At 44.9% G+C, this 20,375-nt stretch overlaps 2 long non-coding RNA genes across 2 annotated transcripts; both read right to left on the bottom strand.

The window, feature by feature from the left end:
• Positions 1 to 737: 737 nt before the first annotated feature.
• Positions 738 to 2,395, bottom strand: LOC125513135. Its single transcript, XR_007285693.1, has 4 exons — positions 2,202 to 2,395; positions 1,747 to 1,949; positions 1,518 to 1,673; positions 738 to 1,144 (listed from the first exon to the last, which is right to left on the bottom strand). It is a non-coding gene; the product is annotated as an uncharacterized LOC125513135 (long non-coding RNA).
• A 2,149-nt stretch (positions 2,396 to 4,544) lies between these two features.
• Positions 4,545 to 6,631, bottom strand: LOC125513133. The gene is made up of 3 exons (XR_007285692.1): positions 6,116 to 6,631; positions 5,511 to 5,609; positions 4,545 to 4,655 (listed from the first exon to the last, which is right to left on the bottom strand). It is a non-coding gene; the product is annotated as an uncharacterized LOC125513133 (long non-coding RNA).
• Positions 6,632 to 20,375: the final 13,744 nt, after the last annotated feature.

The raw sequence follows: 20,375 nt of genomic DNA, 5'->3' as shown, positions 1-20,375 counted from the left end.
GTAGGGTCTCGTTGGGCCATAGAAGCCCCTCCGTCGTCACTCCCTCCCCCATAACTACATCCTCCTCCTTGAGTCACCGCGCCAACCCCATCCCGCGTCAGTCTGAGCACCCGGCAGTTCCCGAGCGTTACTCGCCCGGCCTCATGATGCGCGACTCCGTCACCAGCATGTCACCAGCATGCCCTTGCACCACCTCATGCATGCCTCCTTCACCGACCAACAACGGCCACATACGAGGTCAACAGGCACTAAGCCCTTGACCACCGCTGCGTGTGTTGCTCTCCCTGCAACAGTGTATCAATTTTCAAAATGGTGTATCAATTAGCTTTGGTGTTCTACTTATGGCTGAAAAAATTGTCTTTGATTTTTTATTTTGACCCGATTGAAATTAAGTGGTTGCAATGAAAAAGGAAATTGAACTAGATTACTTCACTATCATACTATTAATTCTTCTCCAAAAAAATCGTTGACAACAACAACTAACAGTCATGGATACATTTCCACTTCAAACATGTCGTTACTTGCCCGAGGTTGATGTAGAGGTCCTTGGCGTCGCTCTTGAGCTCCTGGTTGCCATTCTCGAGGTCAAAGAACACCTACAGAGATATTAACCACCACAACCATTTCAAATCTTGACAAACCAAACGAAAGAGCAATCCTATATATAGGAAAAAAAACACATGAATGGCACAAAACCGGCAATGATTCCTTGTTATAGAAACTAACATGTGCACTCATTTTCTATTTGGATCATATTTTGTTGAACAAATCGTTGCTTCAGTTCAGTACCAGTGCCACATCGATGTGTTTCACCTGATCAGTAGTACTACAGGGTCTATCTTTGTGCAAAAAAACTATAACGATGCTACGAACTTTTCGCTCTGCACCGGCTCAAAGGGCAACACGTTCCTGTCGAGGTCTGGTCCCCGGCCAGCCATTGCATGTGGAGCTGTCGCAGCTCCCAGCCGACGCCGTCCGGGTGGAGCGTTGGCGACTCCCAGCCGGAGCCGGCCGCTTGATTTAGATGAGTTGATCCAGGTCCAACGCCGCTCCGACCTCCTCTTTGATGGGCTCCATGCCCTTATTGATGTGCCCATGCCAGTCTAAGGAGGCTGGGAGCTCAGCTATTGCCTGAATTACATGCCTGCTCACAAATTTAAAAACAGCTTGGCTAAAATCTCATATCACTTTCAGAATAAAACTTGATGAAATAGAGTTATGATAACAAAACCATGCAATGAACCAGGATTTTTGATAAATAAAATCAAAAGTACATGTTTTACTCCAACAAGCTATACTGCAATATTTCCGGTGACTCGGTTCTATCAGCACACTGATGACATAATAGATGCATCCTTCTAAGAAATAGGTACTCAGAACTGGAAATATTACCTATTTGGTAAGTGCAAACTTCTGCCTATGGAAGTATGGATGGTTTCCATCACCACAAATGAACAGAGAAACAGGGAGCAGAAGAAACCAAAATCGAGACGCTAAATGAGAGGGATAGGGCTCACAGAAAGGGTCTTCTCATTGCAGCAGCATCAACATTTGCTCAAGCCAAATCTCTCCGGAGTTGCCCACGCCTTACTCTTCGACCGACCAGACCTCCTCCAATGGTTGCCGTCAGCTCTCGCCTCCTCATGCACCCCCTTGTATTTTGTGCTTCAGCACTGAAAACGAACAGAAGATTCAGCTAGTGATACTATAGATCTAACAATTGGGGAATCATATAAGTGAACTTACATCCATGCTTGACAGATCAAACCATTTCGTACCTCCTAGCAACAGTACTGAGCATCCCAAGAACCTTGTATATCATGTATGGAAGAAGAGTGAAACAGACAAAGATTTCATGACTGTGTAGCATTGGCAAGTCCCTTTTCCATGACTTCATCAATAACCGCTTCATATGTGTGCAATCCTTTGAAGTAAAGTGTACTTCCATCCTACATCGTCACCAAGAAAACATCACTTCAAGCAACAGAACGTCAACGCACCCGGATTCAGAATACACATACACTTTGTTCTAGCTGTAGAAATCTAATAGCACACTGATCAAAATTAGTGCAAGGACATATGAAACAGGTAAAAAAGATATGAAAGACTAACTTTATCCAAACAAAAAGGAAGAGGAGCAATATAAAATGATGGGCCAGATCAAAGGGAGTTGGCTGTGGGAGAGAAGTGTCGATGATTACCACGATTCAGTTGCTAATCACCGTCGAGGATCCCAACATCGACAAACCATATCGATTCAGGAAGAGCTGGAACAATTCGTGATAGTGTTGCATCAGCCTCCCCGCTGGATGTTTTTAGTGGGAAAATACAGTATAATATGTATATCTAGTCCAGCCTAATTCTCTAGTTAATGACCTCCTTTGTTTTGTTTTATCAGATTTTATTTTAATTCAGACGATTTTATTTTACATTCAGACTGTAGCTAACTGCCTCCTTTCTCCCTCCGTCCACACCATAGACAAGGATGCACTACCAGCTTTAGCGGCCAAAATTTGGATCTATTGAGTCAGCTTCATCACCCAGATTTTCTGAAAAAGAGCACAAAATCATAATACCATTATACAGCAGTTGAAAAAATCGTACTGGGCATGGGCCGTCTATTAGCTTTGCTAAGTATGGTGTGGTCCATTAGGCTGGCTTGATTAAGAAACTTTGTACATACTACTATATATTAGTAGATGAGTTACATCTCGTAAGAAAACTAAGTTACAGGAATTGAAATCCACCACCGTAATTGTACATGTATATAATAGATGAGGCTTAGACATAAAACAACATTAATTTTATGTCAACAAGGAGGTTCACAGGTCATCTGGATTTCTTTCATTTTTGTGAATTGGCATGTCAAGTGGTCGGACCGTTCCCCGGACCCTGCGCAAGCGAGAGCGATGTGCAGCGGGCTGCCCTTTGTGAATTGGCATGTCAAGCAGGAGTGACGTGACAAACTAATAAACATGTTCAGTGACGTATCACAAATGCAAGGTAAGAAAACAAAAAATATTACTAACCAAGTTCACTAACTATCATTCGAGTTTGCCTGCACTGGATGAAATGTTGCAGTATGATTCCTTGAGTTAGAAGCAGATAAAGATAATTGATTATCCACTACAAAATCTCTAACCACTGCACACATGCAATGATGGTTAGTAGGAATACACAATTTTATGACCTGTAACATTACTACAAGGTTCGTTGGTCAATGTCCTTCCAGAATATGAACTTGAATTGTGTGGGTGCATATTATTACCTGTAAAAGAATGACACGGATCATCCACCATATAGATATCCATACATCTACCTGGATCCATTTATGACTGACTACGAAAGTAAATGTCACATAAAGGACAAGGAGCAGTACACAAAAACCTTTCAACAAGTATATGTATTTAACATAGGTGTATATTAAGTTATTAACTGCAGAGCAACTTGGTAGCTAAGCAGCTATGCTAACTTGCTAACTTAAGTTTCTGTTAGCAAATGTTCGTACAGTTTCAGAAAACCTTGGGAGTAGTTGATAGGAGTTCATCTTGCTAATTACAAATATTGCAGACTACACTGCGACAGGTGAAACTTGAATTACTAATACACTGGCAATCCTTTCAGTAATAAGATATGAACGAATAAGCAGAAAACTAATATTTCCTTATTTCCTTGTATCAAGACAGCAGACTCATGACTTACCATGGTACAGAACAAGAAACTTGTCAGCGTTAATTTTAAGTTAATAGGCAAAGCTCACAAGTCATCAAGATTTTATTTGTTTGTATGTTCACCTTATAAGTATGTTCGCCTTATAAGTATCAAGAAACTTGTTTGCTAATCTGAATATAATTCTCAACTGATGGCTAAAATGGCAGGCAGAGAAAGAGCATATCTGAACAAAATACCTGGTAGAGCACCCTACAACAAACCTCCAAAATGATTAGCGGCATTTGATCATTTCACAGTGCCTGCAGAAATAAAATCGAAATAGTAATCAGGACAAAATCTTTTTTGCAGAAGTGCACTCTAAATTCAGATATAACGTTTTCAAAAATCCAGTGATGCTAAAGAGGACATATCTTGCACATATTTGAAGAAGCCACCATCATCCCGCATTGGTCATGGCAGTGAGAAACAATCAGAAGTCCTAAAACAGAGTAGGATCTATTAGAGAAAATTTGAAAAGGTGTGTTAGTATGTGACCATAAAATAAGGTTGTAAACAGACCAGGAATACTCGTTTAGATCATCATAATTACACCATGTTGAATGTGGTGTTTTTCCATGCTGGATTTTTTCTGACTCCTACCAAATATAAGAGAACCACCTCCATTACCAAGAAGCTTCTTCCTTTCTTTCAAGAGTATGTGTTCGACCCAAAGGCATTTTTTTCGCATCATTATCGGAATCCACCCCCCTAATCTCCTTTCTCTGTATCTATCTTTAACATATTTGCTAGCCCTGAAATCTGTAGGGAAATTAGACGCAAACTATGACAGAAAAGTGTGAAACACAGTGACAACAGAATTAGCTCACCCCTTCATACTGGTGTAGAGTAGAGTATTTATATATGATATCTGGTTAGTGTAGTAAGCTGATCTTTAATTCCAAAGGCAAGTGCACCATCGGCATGTGGTTCTGCAAAAATCATCACTAAAGCAATCATATCAGAAATCCATGAACTGTCATCTGTACAACAAGAACAAGGAAAAAAGGACCACAAATGGGTATCCAACTCGACCAGCAGTGGCGACCTTATACATTGTTCAAATCAACCTGCATATATAATAAACAACAATATAATTTATTTATAAACAAAATTATTAGCAGCCAACAGACACTTAATCTTTTTAGAAACTGGAAAGTTTGATTTCATAACATAAGTGTGTTCTTTCATAAGGCACAATATCTGAAGCATTTCAATCTATACTCCAAATAACAATAGCCAACACCGTGACTAATAGTATATCAGGGAAGAACATTAGGTTCATTTTTTCATGAGGCAACAAAAATATATGATAAATATCTTCCTGCGTATTAGCAACAGGAGGGATATAAATAAGCATACAAGTTGTACTCCAGCTTAGATTGCACCATACACCTCCATTAGTCATAAAATTTAGGAATAGTGCAGCCTGTTTTGACGATGGAAAATACAAATATTTGTAGTCAATAAAATCAATATATAGAGTGAAAATCGAGGCAAACTCATTCTGTAACTTCTTAAGCTTCAGCTTCCCAGATTTGTACTAAATCCCACCTCAACAGCCCAAAATTACGACCGTGTTGAACTGTTCCATCTCAACAGCCCAAAATTACTAAATCCCATCAAAAACTACATGTTGAACTGTTCCAAAGCACCATTAATCAAAACATGTACAAAGAAACAAAGGAGTGATCAACAGCCAAAAATAGGCTAAATTACGAACCTGAGAATCAGGTCATGGGGTTCAAGGGGAAACTCCTTCGCGCCTTGCTGGCGGGAGTTGAGCACGACCGTGAACTCACCAGGGTCGTCGAAGCTGCAGAACCTGCTGCTGCTGCTGCTTGACATCGCGCTGCTGTCCCTTGCAAAGTATTATTCTGAACACTCTGCGAAACGCCCGTCTGAATTTCCATGATGACACGAAACTAAATGTAAGTAATATTGCTCTAGGAAATACAGGAGTACTCCAAGAGTGCTCTGTTCATCTGATGGATTGTGCGTGTGCCAAGAGCCAGGCCAAGATGCACATTTAGTATGCATGGGAATAAAAAAAGAAACATACTTTCAATTTCAATGGGATCCCTCGGGAAGTTCCTTTGCAGTAGAACATACATTTACTCGAAGATTTCCCTTTTACTTTTCGAACCAGGATGTAAAATCATTTTCAGCGTATTAGTTGTCTTTATCTTCTCCATCAGATCCAGCCACATATACATGAATGAACAAGTGCCGTAGTGAATTCTATAAATTACAAACTATTTGAAGGTTGAAGCGCATAAATCAAGTGATTGTTATGCGTGCAATTAGACACTGGAGCAGATGATGTACTACCCAAAGCCAAGCCTCAGATCATTTGTAGAAACTGCAAGCAAATCAAACAACAACAAAATTGAAGAGCACCATTTACCTCTGAATGGCAAGCATTCCCTCTTGAAAAAGCTGATCCAAGTTGAGGTAGCCCAAGAATCCACATGCGCTGTGGTGAAGAGGAGGTAGGTTGGCAGCCCCATTGCCTTGTCCACGTGCACCGCAGATCCTATGACACCGTCAGCGACAACACAGATCACCGGTAGAACTCTGTTCGTCCTTCCGTGCCTCCCGACAAGCTCCGACGTCCGGTGTCGTGCTCGGAATGAGGGAGCTGGGCAAGCGGCCTATGCGTTGCTACGGACGACGGCGGCGGCGGCCCTGAGAAATTGCAAACATAACATATTACAAAATGGAAGGCAATATAGTAACACCCATATTAGCATCCTGACACATGGAACTGGGAAATTGAGGGACATGTACAGTAGCTACAATACCATACTTACCAGTCAGATTAGCATAACCCACCAGTCAGATTAGCATAACCCACATCTATCTAAATGACAAGAAATTTAGGCTAAAATACTTTAGGATAAACTGGAAGGCAATATAGTAACACCCAGCATCCTGACACATGGAACTGGGAAATCGAGGGACATGTGCAGTAGCTACAATACCATAACTTACCAGTCAGATTAGCATAACCCACATCTATCTAAGGCTGTGTTCGGTTGAGAGGGATTCAAAGGGGGTTTGGCAGGGAACTATCTGGAGGAGGGCGAGGGTCAGGCGATAGTTCCTCGATAAAGTCGTTGGTGCAACGACGTCGAGGGTCAGGCGAGGACGCTGTCGCTAACGTGGTGACGGTGATCGTTGTTCGACGGAACTATCTGGAGGAGGGCGACATGGTTGTCGTCGGGAAGGCGTTGGTGATCATTGATGGTTATGGAGGTGCCAAAGTTGCGACACCGAGGAAATCATCGAGATCGTCGTTGGATGGTGCAAGATGGAGATGGCGAAGCTGCGAGCCGTCATCAAAGTGTGCAGATGAGTTCTTGTAAGGTGCGTCCAAGAGCTCATATGTGTGAGTCTTCTGCTGCAGTTGAGATGCGTCACTGGCGGAGGAGAATTGCGAGCGAAAGCGGGCGGAAAAAAGGAATTCGTGCCTTGCGTTTCCATTCGTGGTCGTGGAGTTCCGGCGAGTTTATATACGGTGGAGATGCGTTGCACGTATATGGCGAGTTGTGTTGCCGCTGGACAAGGGGTGTCGTTCGATAAGATGTGGCATCGGGACAATGAGAAAGATTGAAGATGTGGCGGGTGAAGAGATGTGTCTCCCCATGTGCAAGTAGCCGACAAGAAGATGAAGATCAACGTGAAGGTGGACGCGCACCAGTTAAGTTGAGTTCCTGCATGAGGCTATGCGTTTAGTCTGCATGTAGTACGCTAAGATGTGGCAGCGTGGCTGGTAGTCCGGGTATTCGTTGGTTCCAGTCTACAAGTCGACATTGAAAAAATATGATGATCAAGAGATGGTCATCGTTGCAAAAAAAGAGGGAAGTTGCAGTCCGATAAGTCGCGACACCGGAGGCAATCGGCGGGACAAGATGAAGAGGTGATCGTTTCCGTGTCTCATCGAGTAAAAAGTCGGATGTTTGAATTAGGGGGTGATTGTTGGAATAATTCAAACATAGGTGAGTATTGGGCGTTGCAAGCTCTGTCCGATTAGAAAGTAATCAGGCTTGCCGGCGATTAGTTAGGGAAGTATCCGATGTCTTTGTGCTAGTAGTCTACGTGTGGAAGTAGATTAGGAAAATGAGATCGATTTGAATTGGAGTTAGCTTTGGTCGTGTCCTAGTATTAGTACTACTTCGTATAGGTTAGGAAAAAGGAGTCTGCGTCGGTGGCCTGAGTCAGGTTCTACACCTATATATACATGGGTGTGTGCGTGAGATTTGTATCAAGAGAAAACAGAGAAAAGGATAGAAAGAAATAAAGTGAAAAGAGGGCACGATAAGGGCCCTTGGCTATCTAAGTTTTTTGTCCGCCTGTGTTCGTGCGATTTGATGTAATCGATCCTCTGGCGAATTTCCAACAGGGTCATGACGGAGGGTGGGTAGCCGTGCTCGGGGACAACATGGAGCTCGTGGTCGTGAACCTCTTCTCCGGCACCGAGGTGTTGCTCCCTGTAAGGCTTCGTTCGGTTGTTGGGGTTTCCTTCCCTGTGAGGAACCAACCCCTGCAGGGATTGGGTGAATCCGCTCATGTCACCCAACCCCCGCCAATACCTTTCCCACAAATTCCTTCGTCTTAAATTCTGTTCGGTTACTCCCTCCCACCAGCAACACTTCTCACTAAAAAATGCAGTGAAACAATGAGACACTAGCTCAACATAGTAGCAGCTAACTAAACCGTCAGATCTAGCTCATCACAGTAGCAGTTAACAATAGCATCAGATCATACAATATATATATGCATTGTTTCATCAAGCAAAAAAGACAAGCTGGATTTAGAGTTCATCAATCACACCAGATTCGACTGATCAACGAAAGAGTCGTGGCTGACTTATTTGCTTGTGCACTTGCTAGCAGCCGCCACAACGACACCAAACGCTCATGGCTTCATCAAATTTTACGTCGACGACCCCACGGTGTCAAGTTAGAGCGCAGCGCCTCAATCACTGTCCTATCGGCGTCCAAAAGTGGTTTCTAGCAAAACTTGCTAGGCTGGAGAGGACGTGTCCGTTCATTGCTGGTGATGTCGGCCATGAATTCCTCCACAAACATGGCCACTTAGATATGAGCTCTTCATTCCTGCATAGATACGGCATCAAAGATTGCTAGCAGTACATCATAAGTATAATTGCAATGAATAATTTAGACATCAGCACAAGTAAACATGGTAAATAAGCATGTCATGGACTTCTCACATAAAAGAAAGAACCATTGATCTGCAGTAAGTGAGATGAAAGAAAGTAGACTGGAGGTCGAAAGAATGCAACGGTAACATATTTTCTCTCCTTGTTATCTTAGAAATTGTTCTTTTATCTTTCATTTCTCTTGGTCAATGCTAAGAAGAAAAATGAATTTTTGAACAACTAGCTAAGCAATGCAAAGGGAGCATAATAGTGCAATCTGGGCACAATGATTGATACTCTGAATCACATGGCAAAAATATAAGGCATACATATCTTTTTTTAGATTCGAAAAGTCTTGTTATCGAGCTCTGGAACTTCACCAAAAAGGCCTATTGATATTGGTTGCTGGATATGACCAAGAAACTGAGAACCAGAGCAAGAAGAACCCAAGAAATTGAGGATTGGAGCATGAAGAAAAATAAAAACTGAGGAGCACGAAACAGAGGAAGAGCTCACCGAGTGGTAACGGCGCGGCCGTCGATGAAGTCATTATGCGAGACGAGGTGGCACGCCCCGTCTTAGGGGCGTTTGAGGAAAATAAATAAATAAATAAATAGACAGAATTGAAAAATCTGAATACAAGTCTTGTTCACTGGTTGCTTGTCAAAGGAACCCACCCATCTATCACTCTAATAATATGTGTAAATATGTCTAGTATCTTCCCAATAATTTATAGAGTTCAAAGACACCCTCATTTTGATACAAACACTACTTGATGTTCAAGTGAAGCAAATAATCTCTCCTGTAAAGTAGTTCAAATCAAAGCTTGAACAAGAAAAAGAAAGGTTGAATCTTTTGGTGCATGCACATTGGCCTATTCAATCAGTTCATACCCCTAATTCCTCTATAAAAAATGGAAAACAAACACTAAACAGCTGGTTGAGTATGCAGCAGACAGTGACTAATCGAGCACCATGGAGAAATGCCCTTGGGAACCATGACTAACCCAATTCGCCTGGGAAAAACACACAGCTCGTTCAATTTTTTTAACAGTCAGCTCCTTCAATTAGACATGCCAAGGACATCAAAGGTAGCATCACAGGTACCACAGCAACCAACTCAAAGCACAACTGCTTTTGCATCATCGAAGGAAGTCAAAAATCAACCCGTATCACCAATTTCCTCAAATCAAGATATGAACCCTAGGAATTAAGGGGATGAGAAGGGGGTCAAGAAGAGGAGGAAGGGCTTACTAGCCCACCGTCGGCGGAGAGTGATGCCGGCGATGGGTTGCTCCAGTCGCCACAGCTTGCGCCGCAGCTGCTTCCGGTCGCCGCCGAGCTCGCGCCGCAGCTGCTTCCGGTCGCCATCGAGCTCGCGCCGCAGCGACTAGATGCGGTGGCGCTGCTTGGACAGGGGAGAGGGAGAGGGGGAGGGAGAAGGAGGTACGCCGCCGCGGTCTCCTCCAGTAGCGCTGCTGCTGTCCCTCCTTCTCCAGCGTCGTCGCAATCGCCGTCGCCGGTCGGGGCGACAGAGAGCGTACCGTTTTGCGAGAGAGACGGGGTTTGCTTCCACGAGGTGGGACGCGTGGGTCATTTCCCGGCGGTTTCCACGGGGTTTAGAAGGGATTTGGCAGGGGCTTAATCCAGACCGGGTCTAACCAAAGGCTCTTATAAGCCAGACCGGGATTCGACCCCGGCTGGGGCCAAACCCACGGGGTTTGGGCTCAATCCCTGCGGGGGTGGGGCTAACCGAACATAGCCTAAAGGACATATGCACGGTTTGCCGAGGCAGCCGGAACGACATAATTCCGAAGGTTATCTTCTCGGAATCCCCCGCTTCAAGTGGTTGCATCCTCGCTGCCATCACCTCCCATGGTGTTGCGCTCTGCAGGATTGGTTATCCGAACGGTGAGTGGACAGAAAAACACCTCAAACGCGGGATTGTGGACATCTTATTCTGCAATGGCCAACTATATTGCCTCACCATCTTCGAGGATTTGTTCAAGCTCGAAATAGGTGTGAACAAACATCATGAGCCGGTGGTCACGGCCGAACCCCACCTGTTTTCAATTCCACCGCGTAGCAACCCTCTCCTCGTGCAGCCGAATAACATCGTTGAGCTAAACGGCAAGCTAGTGATGGTGGTGAGGACCTGGCCGTCGCGACATGAATATTTTCCTGAGCGTGAGCCCTTCTTCAGGGTGTTTGAGCTTGATGATGAATCGACGACACAGTGCACCTACAAGTGGAAGGAGGTAATGAGTTTGGGTGACTATGCAATTTTCTTAGGGAAAATGTGGTCCAAGGCTGTGTGTACCTATCGGCTGTAGGGCACAACGAGTTGTCGAGAAGCTGCATCTACACTACTGATGATTTGGTAGACTCAACGAGGTTGCAAGATCATGGTTATTGTTTATATCCTACGAGTGTCTATGTCAATTGGGGCAGGGGCGAAACTGGGGCTGTAGCCCCAGGCGTGGCCCAACTTGCACCTAATATAGTAGCAAAATTTTCAGAATTTGAGTTAGACAGAAACCCAGCCCCATGCTTCAGCCCATAAACGTACAAGGCTACAAGTAGATCAGCCCATTAGCCCAACAATAAGCCCTCTACCTCCACGTGTGCAACTCCAATCAGAACGGAGGAAAATGAATCGCCCAGCGCCCCAGCCCAGTGGACGCTTCCTCACACGATCGACAGCAGAGAAACCCTCGCCTCGCTCAGGCGATGCGCCGCCGCCGACCGCTTGTATTCGTCAATGTGCGCTTCACCCGGTCCGGCGTCCTTACCATCCACCTCTCCTCCAATTACTGCTAAATTGCAGTGCGCGTACACCCAGCCGGTGGCCGTACAGGTACCTAGTTTGTATCGTCTTAGTTTGTTTTACCTAATTCCTTCATATCAGCCGAACTTACTGAGTTGACGATGTTAAATAATACTCTTTGAATGTATCCGTTTCTATGACAAGTAATTCCGAACGAAGGAAGTACTACTTAATTAGTCAATTTTATTTCATTCTCAACAGGGAATTAGAAATCCACGATGAAGAGGACATGTACAATTAAATCTTTTTTTCAATCAACATCCAACAATACCAACACATTTGAGCATTGTAAAAAACGAGATGCGAAATAAGATGAATGATGAGTGTATGAGTCACCGTTTGGTGTGCTATATTGAGCTTGATGTAGTTGCAAGCCTTAATGATATTAAGATTATACAGTGCTATCAAAAATAATGAGGAAACGCAAGGGACTACTATCTCGTACAGTTTGTGATAATTATATATGATGTCACTTTTGAATTTTTGTATGGACAATTGACTTAGTCTGTGTACAGTGCCATGATTTAAATACTGTATTTTATGTTTGTAGTTCCAGGTCCTTCTACTATTGATGGTGAAGAAATGATGGCCCTAAATTAAGGAAGTCTTCATAAAATTGGTACCAACGTTTGCAACGATGCACTTTGTTAAACTATTTGTTTTTATTGAATTTCCTCTTGTGGTAATAATGAATTCATATTTCATTTTAATGTGGAATTATGGCGTAATTCTAACATGCATTGGTATGTGTGGTATTTGACGTTATTTTTAGTCACTTAGTTTTAGCCCCAGGCTTTCAGAAATCCTGGTTCCGCCTCTGAATTGGGGCATCCGAACATATGTAGTTGCTCATGCTCCAGGTGGCATGTGGGTTCTACCTCCAGATTTCTAGCCAGCCCAGAGTAGATTTCTAGCCAACCAAGAGTAGTCCAGATTTCTAGCCAGCCCAGAGTATATGTATTGGGCGTTAAGGCCAACCTTCACCACAAACTGAACCATATAGTAATTGTAGGAATAGTTTTAGTTAGTATACAAAGTCACTGTTGAGGTATATATATCTTGATAAAATAGTCACCGCAAATCTACAGGATTGTCCGAATGTTATCCCGTGACATATATATACAAAAATAAATTACTTATTCTTGTCTTACTTTTGTCGATTAATGTTTTTGGTCATGTGTTTTGACAATACATTTGACTTCTTATGCTAGTCCGTTTTGGGTTCATGGTAATAACTTGCATCTTGGACTCACAATTACACTACCACATATATAGATTCATATAGACTCACAATTACACTACCACAGCCATCGCTGCCACTATTGAGGGAGAAACAGTTGGTATAATTGCTCCTTGCATGTTCAGATCTTCACCTGTCCCTATGGCCGAATTCAGAGCAATTCTCATTCTAGTATTTTTCTGTAAGATGTTCTTCCCTGACGTGTCAACGGAATGAGTGATATCTTTTCCTACCGTAAGAATGTGAAAACAGCTGACACTACGTATTAAAGGTCGAGATCTTCCAACAGCTGGCAGATACTCCAAACTCTCCGTTGAACCGCCACGATTCTTACAAACTGGCGCTCCAAGTTGATTCTCCATGCCTGATTCAGCCTTAGCTCCAACCTCAATGGTTTCGTTTTCAACATGTGCAGCCGGAACACTTAAACTTGGTTTTCGTTTTCAATCCACTTCCTCTTCCATGTTTCCCTTGTGCCGCACCTCATCAAACTGGAGCAGTTTCCCTCCCCTGGCAAATTGGCTCCTCCCTTCCCTCGTTGATCACAAATTCTCTCCTATTCTCTCCAAAATTCAGCTGCAGCATATCTCTAGCCTTCACAAGCATCAGCTCCATACACCTTTTGGGGTCGCTTGAATTCCGCAGAATACGCATTGCCCGCTACCTTCCTGAATTTACTCCACTCGATTAAGTGAAGGTCGACACTCTGGAATCCCATCCCCCGAGGGACCAAGGGGTTCCCGGTGTTCCAGTGCCATCGCCATCTCAAACACCACTCCGGCGCAACTCAAACACACACGAAAATCCTTAGACCTGAAAAAAGTACGAGGAGGAGGAGGGGAATGAGACTGCGGGACAGAGAAGAAGATGGGGAGGTGGATTACAGGAAGAAACTGAAGGATAGAAGAAAGTGGAACGGCAGATCCGGAGGCTCGAGGGGAGAGAATCAAGAATTAGAGGAAAAAGAAGCAAAAGGGAAAAAGGGAGGGACGGTGCTAGAGCGGCATTGCGCGAGTCTAGAAGTCTCGAATTTCACTTGTACTACTCTAGTAGTATACAACATGGTCGAACATTACATCTCATTGTATAGCTTCTGGAATGTGTGGCCTATGGTCTAGTCAAACCAAGGGAGGGTACCAGTCAACACATCCATTCAGTGTATGTTGTGATTCCAGAGATCCACTGGTAGTTCCTGGTGCCTTCTATACCTACCTATCAAACAAATATCCCTAGTGCACAGAGACACACCACAGAACGAATAATGCATGAAATGGGGTTACATAATTCCAAGATAATGATAGACAGGTAAAATGCTAAATACTTATGCATCCTTTGCTGAGGCAAGTGTTGCTCCATATAAAGACACGGGTAGAATAGTGACATCAAGTCTTTGGTTCTTTGGTAGGTCACATGATCTGAGAATCTGACAAAAAAGGGTTTCCCCCGCTTTATAGATAAAACACCATCACCAACACAAGCGAGTAAGATACAAACGCACTCCACCACCACACTCAACGCACTCACCCAAGGCGAGATACAAAGGTGCCGAGCACCGCACACATCATCCCAACGACGACTAAGCACCCTAATGGTAAGCCGAAAACCACCATGAAGATGAACAATCAATCGAGGAGCGATGAGCCGGACACGACCAAAGCGGGGACTCCAAGACGACGCCCTCAAGAAGGATACGACCTTAGAAAGCCGTCATCGTCTGATCCAGAGGATCATGTTTTCACCCGGAGTGACGCGTAGGAGGTGGGAGCACCACGACGAAGCCTGCAGGGAGGGGAACGACGTCCGCGGACGCCGCCTCCGTCGGCCAGTACCGGGACTGGTCAAGTGGTGAACCCCGGTGCTCCAACCTCTCCGTCGCAACCCCGCTCCGCCAACCACCCGCAGCCATGCCGCCCAAGCGACCGTGGCTGCCCGCCCGCACCCGAGCCGCGTGGTCAGCCCACGACCAACGTGCCTCCCGCCGCTAGAGCCGACCGCCCTGATGATCACCAAAGGCCGAGACTTTGAGCAAATCCGCATCCAAACTGCCTCCGAGACCGCCGGCCAACCACCTCCGCCTCGAGCAACGCCGGAACCGAGAACACATGAGGATGGGGAAGGGGGGAGGGGGAGGAATGGCCCACGACCACGACCGGCAACCACTTGGGCCGGCGACGGATAGCTCCGCAACGGAGCTCCCGTCCCTCCAACCAGCTCCCCGCCCCGAAACCACCGGTTTTGCCCCACCCTGCCATAGGTCCGGCCCTGCGCGAGACCACGGCAGCGGCCCATGGCCGGAGCAGAGGAAGCAGAGCGCTCGCCGCCACGCTCATGGATGACCACCGGAGGGATCTCCCGTGCCGTACGACGCCGACCAGCCGCAAGGGCCCGACCGGGCAGCGGCGCACACATCCACCAGCCGACCCCGCCGCCCACGAGCCATGGCAGGAGAGGCCGACCGCGACCCGCGGCTCCAGAGGCGGATCTGGGCGCGCCGCCGGATGCAGCCGCCGCCACCACCGACCTCTAGCCCGCACCACGTCCGCGCTGCTCGTCGCATCACTGCCACGCCCCGTCGCCGGCCCACGCTGGAGCGCCGTCGAGCTGCTGCGCCCAGCGCCAAGCGCCGCATCCGGGCTGAGGCATCCGGCCCGCGCCGTACCCCTCGAGCGCGGAGACGAGAGAGCCCCGCCGCCGCCTGCGACGGGCGGGCTTGCCCGCTCGCGCCCTCCGGCGGCGGTGAGGGAGGAGGGAGTGGGGGAGGGAGCGACCGGCGGCGGCGCTAGGGTTAGGCCCCCCGGACACCCACGGGAGCGTCGCTAGAGGAAAAGGGGAAAAAGCTGTACTATGGATCAATGGACGCCCATACTGTTGCGTCATGATCTGAGAATCTTGCTCATGAGTTTGGTCCTTTGGTAGGTTAGCAACCATGATAACTTCTTGTTCCTTCAAACGAGATAATTTATTCATGTCCTTGTTTGCATCCAATCAAAGAAAATCTAAGTACCAAACCCTAGCTTTTTATGCAAGTAGTTTGGTCCCTTCAAATTTGATGTGCTCACTAGAAACTTTAATTTATCAACTACCTAGTGTACTTGATTTCTAAGCATTGTGTTGGTGATAATTTTGTTTCAGCCGTCCTAAGGCAAGTCATGGCTTTACTATTCAGGCCATGCTTCTTGAAGATGTTGGCCACTGTACAGTATATGCTCCAACCAACCTAAATCGTAACATCATTAACCATCTACTTGAAGATCGACGGGCTTCTCGTACTCACATGTTGCAATATAGAGTTTCATCATTTCATTGAGCGAGTGAGGATCGACGGGCAACCCAATGCTCTGCAGGTTAGTCATAAAGGACTCTGCTTTCTGAATATTTCCATCAGCAACATAGCAACGGAGGAGAGGAATGAGGCAGCTTCCCTTGAAGCCGAGTTTGGTTATATTTTGTAATATTCCTCAGCTTGAGAAGTAGCGTGCACTTTTGCAATCAAGTCCAGTCTAGCTGCATGGTCCAATGGTGATAGCTTAATATCTTTGTGTAAGTTCATCCATGATAAAATCTGCAGGACAAAAGAAGTTTGTTTAGGCTATGCCAATTGTAATCTTCAACTGTAGCTTATATGAGATTTAAACAATGATGAGTTGCTAATCATGGAAGTGTCAGATTCCCAACTCAAGTGTTTTGACCAAACATTATGATGAGTTTGAATTGACCAGTTCTTCCTCTGCAAACATGGATTATAAAGGGTCTGAAATTTCTACATAGTTGGTAGTAATCAGTTCTTCCTTCGCAATAATCCCACACAAAACCTCTCAATACTTGCTTCCAGTTAATATAAACAGAGGAAAAAGGTGAAATTATTCCTAAGATGTAAAGCAACCACCGAGAAATGTCCAAACTAGGTTCCTCTTCATGCTATCTGATTTTTCAGTTCAAATGGCATATGAGTTAGTGTCATTGTTCAATGCAAATAGCTGGAGGTTCAGTCAATGAAGAGCCTACAGATAAAATTAGGTTTCGAGCATGGAGGGGACTACTGGTTGAAGCCTCTCACCTCGAGTGCATGGCCTTAGCGGTGTGCACGGTGGAGCAGGGAGACGGCATACTGGAGGTCCGGGGCTCCTGGGCCCATCCGTCGATGGCGGCGGCCGCCGCGCCCGTCAACTGGAGGCAGAGAAGGCTCCATGAGAGGGGGTCGCCCTCGCGCTCACCGGCGGTGGCTGGAGTGTCGAAGGAGCAGGAGGAGAGGGAGCGTGGGTTTAGGGTCCGGGCACGACAAGAGCAGGCGGAGCGAGCGGCACCCGACAGCGGCGGCCATGGCCATTGGGCTGGCTCGGTCCCTATCGTGGATTGCTTTTGGGTGTGTCTGTGACCTGAATCCATTTGGACAGCAGTTTTACATCAATCAAAAAGTTGTCATACTTCTCAACAATTCCTCGAGCATGAAACACATTTTGGTTTAAATTGCTAGTACTAGTTTTCTTAACCCTATGCTTTATGAGTTTGTGTGTGTCTAATTTTAATGTGTGAAGGCGTCATCCCTAATCCAGTTTTTTCCGCAAGCCTTCATCATGCACGCTCTCCTTGCTGCCGCGAGTCAGTGTCACTGGGCTTGCTCGCGTGGTAGACAGCGGTGGCGGCCCATCGTTTCCATAGCATTGGGTGATGGGAAGGAGGCGGCCCGAGATCGTGATTCCATGCAGATCTCAGCACTTTATGATGCTTTTATCCAACTAACTTTTTTGTGTGTGTGGGAACTAACAAGTTGTTTATCCGTGATAGCTACTTGTTACTATTGCTACTGTATTGAAAATTTTCTTTACATTTGACGAATTTTTTGTTAAAGTGTTCTATTATCTACCCAACAGTTCTAACACACTGCGCATGGTGCCGACCAATCAATTTCATAAGCCAGTTCCTCTTAATTTTTCCTATAGTGCGTTTCACTTAGAGATCTCATTTGTTGATATCGCAAAAATATTTCAAATTCATAATGATCTATATGTTTACAAAGTACATATCATGAATTGAACTTTATGTCCCAACAATTAGTTTCCATGTGTACATATTTTTTCCTTTTTTTTGTGAGAAAACTTTCAATCTATTCATCTTCCATCACGGCAGTACAACGAACACTAGAAATAATAAAAATTACATCCAGATCCGTAGACCACCTAGGGACGACTACAATCACTGAAACGAGCCGAAGGCGCGCCGCCGTCATCACCCCTCCCTCGCCGGAGTCGGGCACAACTTGTTGTAGTAGACAGTCGGGAAGTCGTCGTGCTAAGGCCCCGTAGGACCAGCGCACCAGAACAGCAACCGTCGCTGATGAAGAATAACGTAGATCGAAAGGATCCAACCTGAAGACACACGAACATAGACGAACCACAACCAGATCCGAGCAAATCCACCGAGGATAGATCCGCCGGAGACACACCTCCACACGCCCACCAACGATGCTAGACGCACCACCGGAACAGGGACTAGGCGGGGAGACCTTTATTCCATCTTCAGGGAGCCGCCACCGTCTCGTCTTCCTGAGTAGGACACAAACCCTAACAAATTTTGAAGGAACGAAACGGAGCCCTCCCGCCGACCCTTGCCAGGATCCACCACGCCTCCATGGCCCTAGGGCCACCGGAGACGAGGCGGACCTGCGGCGGAGCCGGCGAGAGGCACGAACCCTAGCTTTTCTTGGAGGAGGAGGCGGCAGCTAGAAAGAGACTTGATTCACATTGATGTAGTCAGATGTTATTGATGATATTTAACTCATTGTCCTCCAAGACTTGAATTTGGTATCTTCTTCTGCAAACTATATTCAACAAATTCGCATTGAATCCATTTATTTCTTTGATAAGAACTGAATAAGTTGGAGATTTCTAGTTCTAATTTACATGCTTTCATGGAAATCTAAATAGTTTAGGATGAGGTTCTTGCTTATGTATCATCCTAGTCATTTTGCTTCGCAACCATGAATCTTAGATTGTAGGTTGCTTAAGCGTTGACGTGATTCTCCTATAACTAGGTTATAGATATAGTCGCTTGAAACTATCTTCCAGGATAAATGTCAGACCATTTAGGACTCATGGCTTTGCATAACTAACAAGATTATTGCAGGGTGCAATTTACCCGTGTTGTTGCTTGAATTTGGCCAAACAAAATTTGAAGGAGATATTATCTTTTTATTCTATGTTGTCCCCTTGCACCTAATTCATCTAGACATTCTAGTAAACGGTCCTACCAACGTCCGGGGGCTTCGCTCAGATCATTTCGCATTCAAGATTTAGATACCAATATTAGACCGTTGTTCCTGATTCGCTTCAACTTACTATATTCATAGTTTGTTTAAGGTTTTTGGGTTTGCCCTTTGTTAGTTGCCTACCATGTCATTCTGGAAGCCTATGCAATCATGATGTTCTACTCATCTTGTCGACATGTGCATGATTTCACTTGAAAAGTATGTAAACCAAAGTGAATCGATCATTCATGAACTCTGACTAGTTCAACAGGACAAACAATGTACATACTCTTTGGCAGTTGCAAAGCCAATCAAAACAATGAGCTAGGTTTTCAACTATGTAATGCTTATGCAGTTGTAAGATGTGGAGTGTGGATGCTATGGATGACATTTATGTGACTAATATTTATGTGGGGCATAAGAACTCATTATGTTTTATACAATATTTTATTATAAAATTTTATTCGATAGCTCATCAGAGCCACAACTGCCAAAACCATTTTCAGGTCTACTACCATGAATTTGGTTGGATGCATAAAAGTCCGTGCTAAGTGTTTATTACTCGATTTATCAATAATTTTGGTGATTAATCAATAATTCATAGTATCTTCTATGCCTATGCCTATCAAAATCTTACCCCATGCTGAGACATAACAAACAATATGCAAAGAGTTGGATTAGACACAATTCCAAGGAATATAAGTATAATGGGAAATAAGTTGTTGATCCTTCAGGCAGAGAAGCCTAGCTCCTTACATAACATTTTGGTGGTAGACACAGACATGAAATCATTGGCTTTTTGGTAGGTGAATAGCTAATAACCCCTTGTCTATAAGGTTGATGCATGGGCACAGAGATATTTATCAATCGTTCAAATAAACCATGTATATCTTAGGCGCCACTCTAAACTTTGTACCGAGATCAAGATGATGATGCACCTAGCCAATGGCGTCCACCATTACATAGTTCATCAAACAAAGTACAATAGTTGTCATTTCATCCACAGACAGAATAAGCGCCTGAACTAGAGACAACGTGGCCAAGTTGTTGAACTCAAAGATACCGAAGCATAATAGCTAGAATACTTTTTGACTTAAAAGAGAGAAAATATAGTCCATGTAATTACATACACCGAGCACCCTTATGATGCTATAAGAGCCATCCCATCTAGATCTTCCAAAAGTATGAAGCCC

Source organism: Triticum urartu, chromosome 6 (genome assembly GCF_003073215.2).
Source record: "Triticum urartu cultivar G1812 chromosome 6, Tu2.1, whole genome shotgun sequence".
NCBI classification, from domain to species: Eukaryota; Viridiplantae; Streptophyta; class Magnoliopsida; order Poales; family Poaceae; genus Triticum; species Triticum urartu.
The sequence above is the reverse complement of the archived record's forward strand: the minus strand, read 5'-3'. Positions and strand labels throughout refer to the sequence as shown.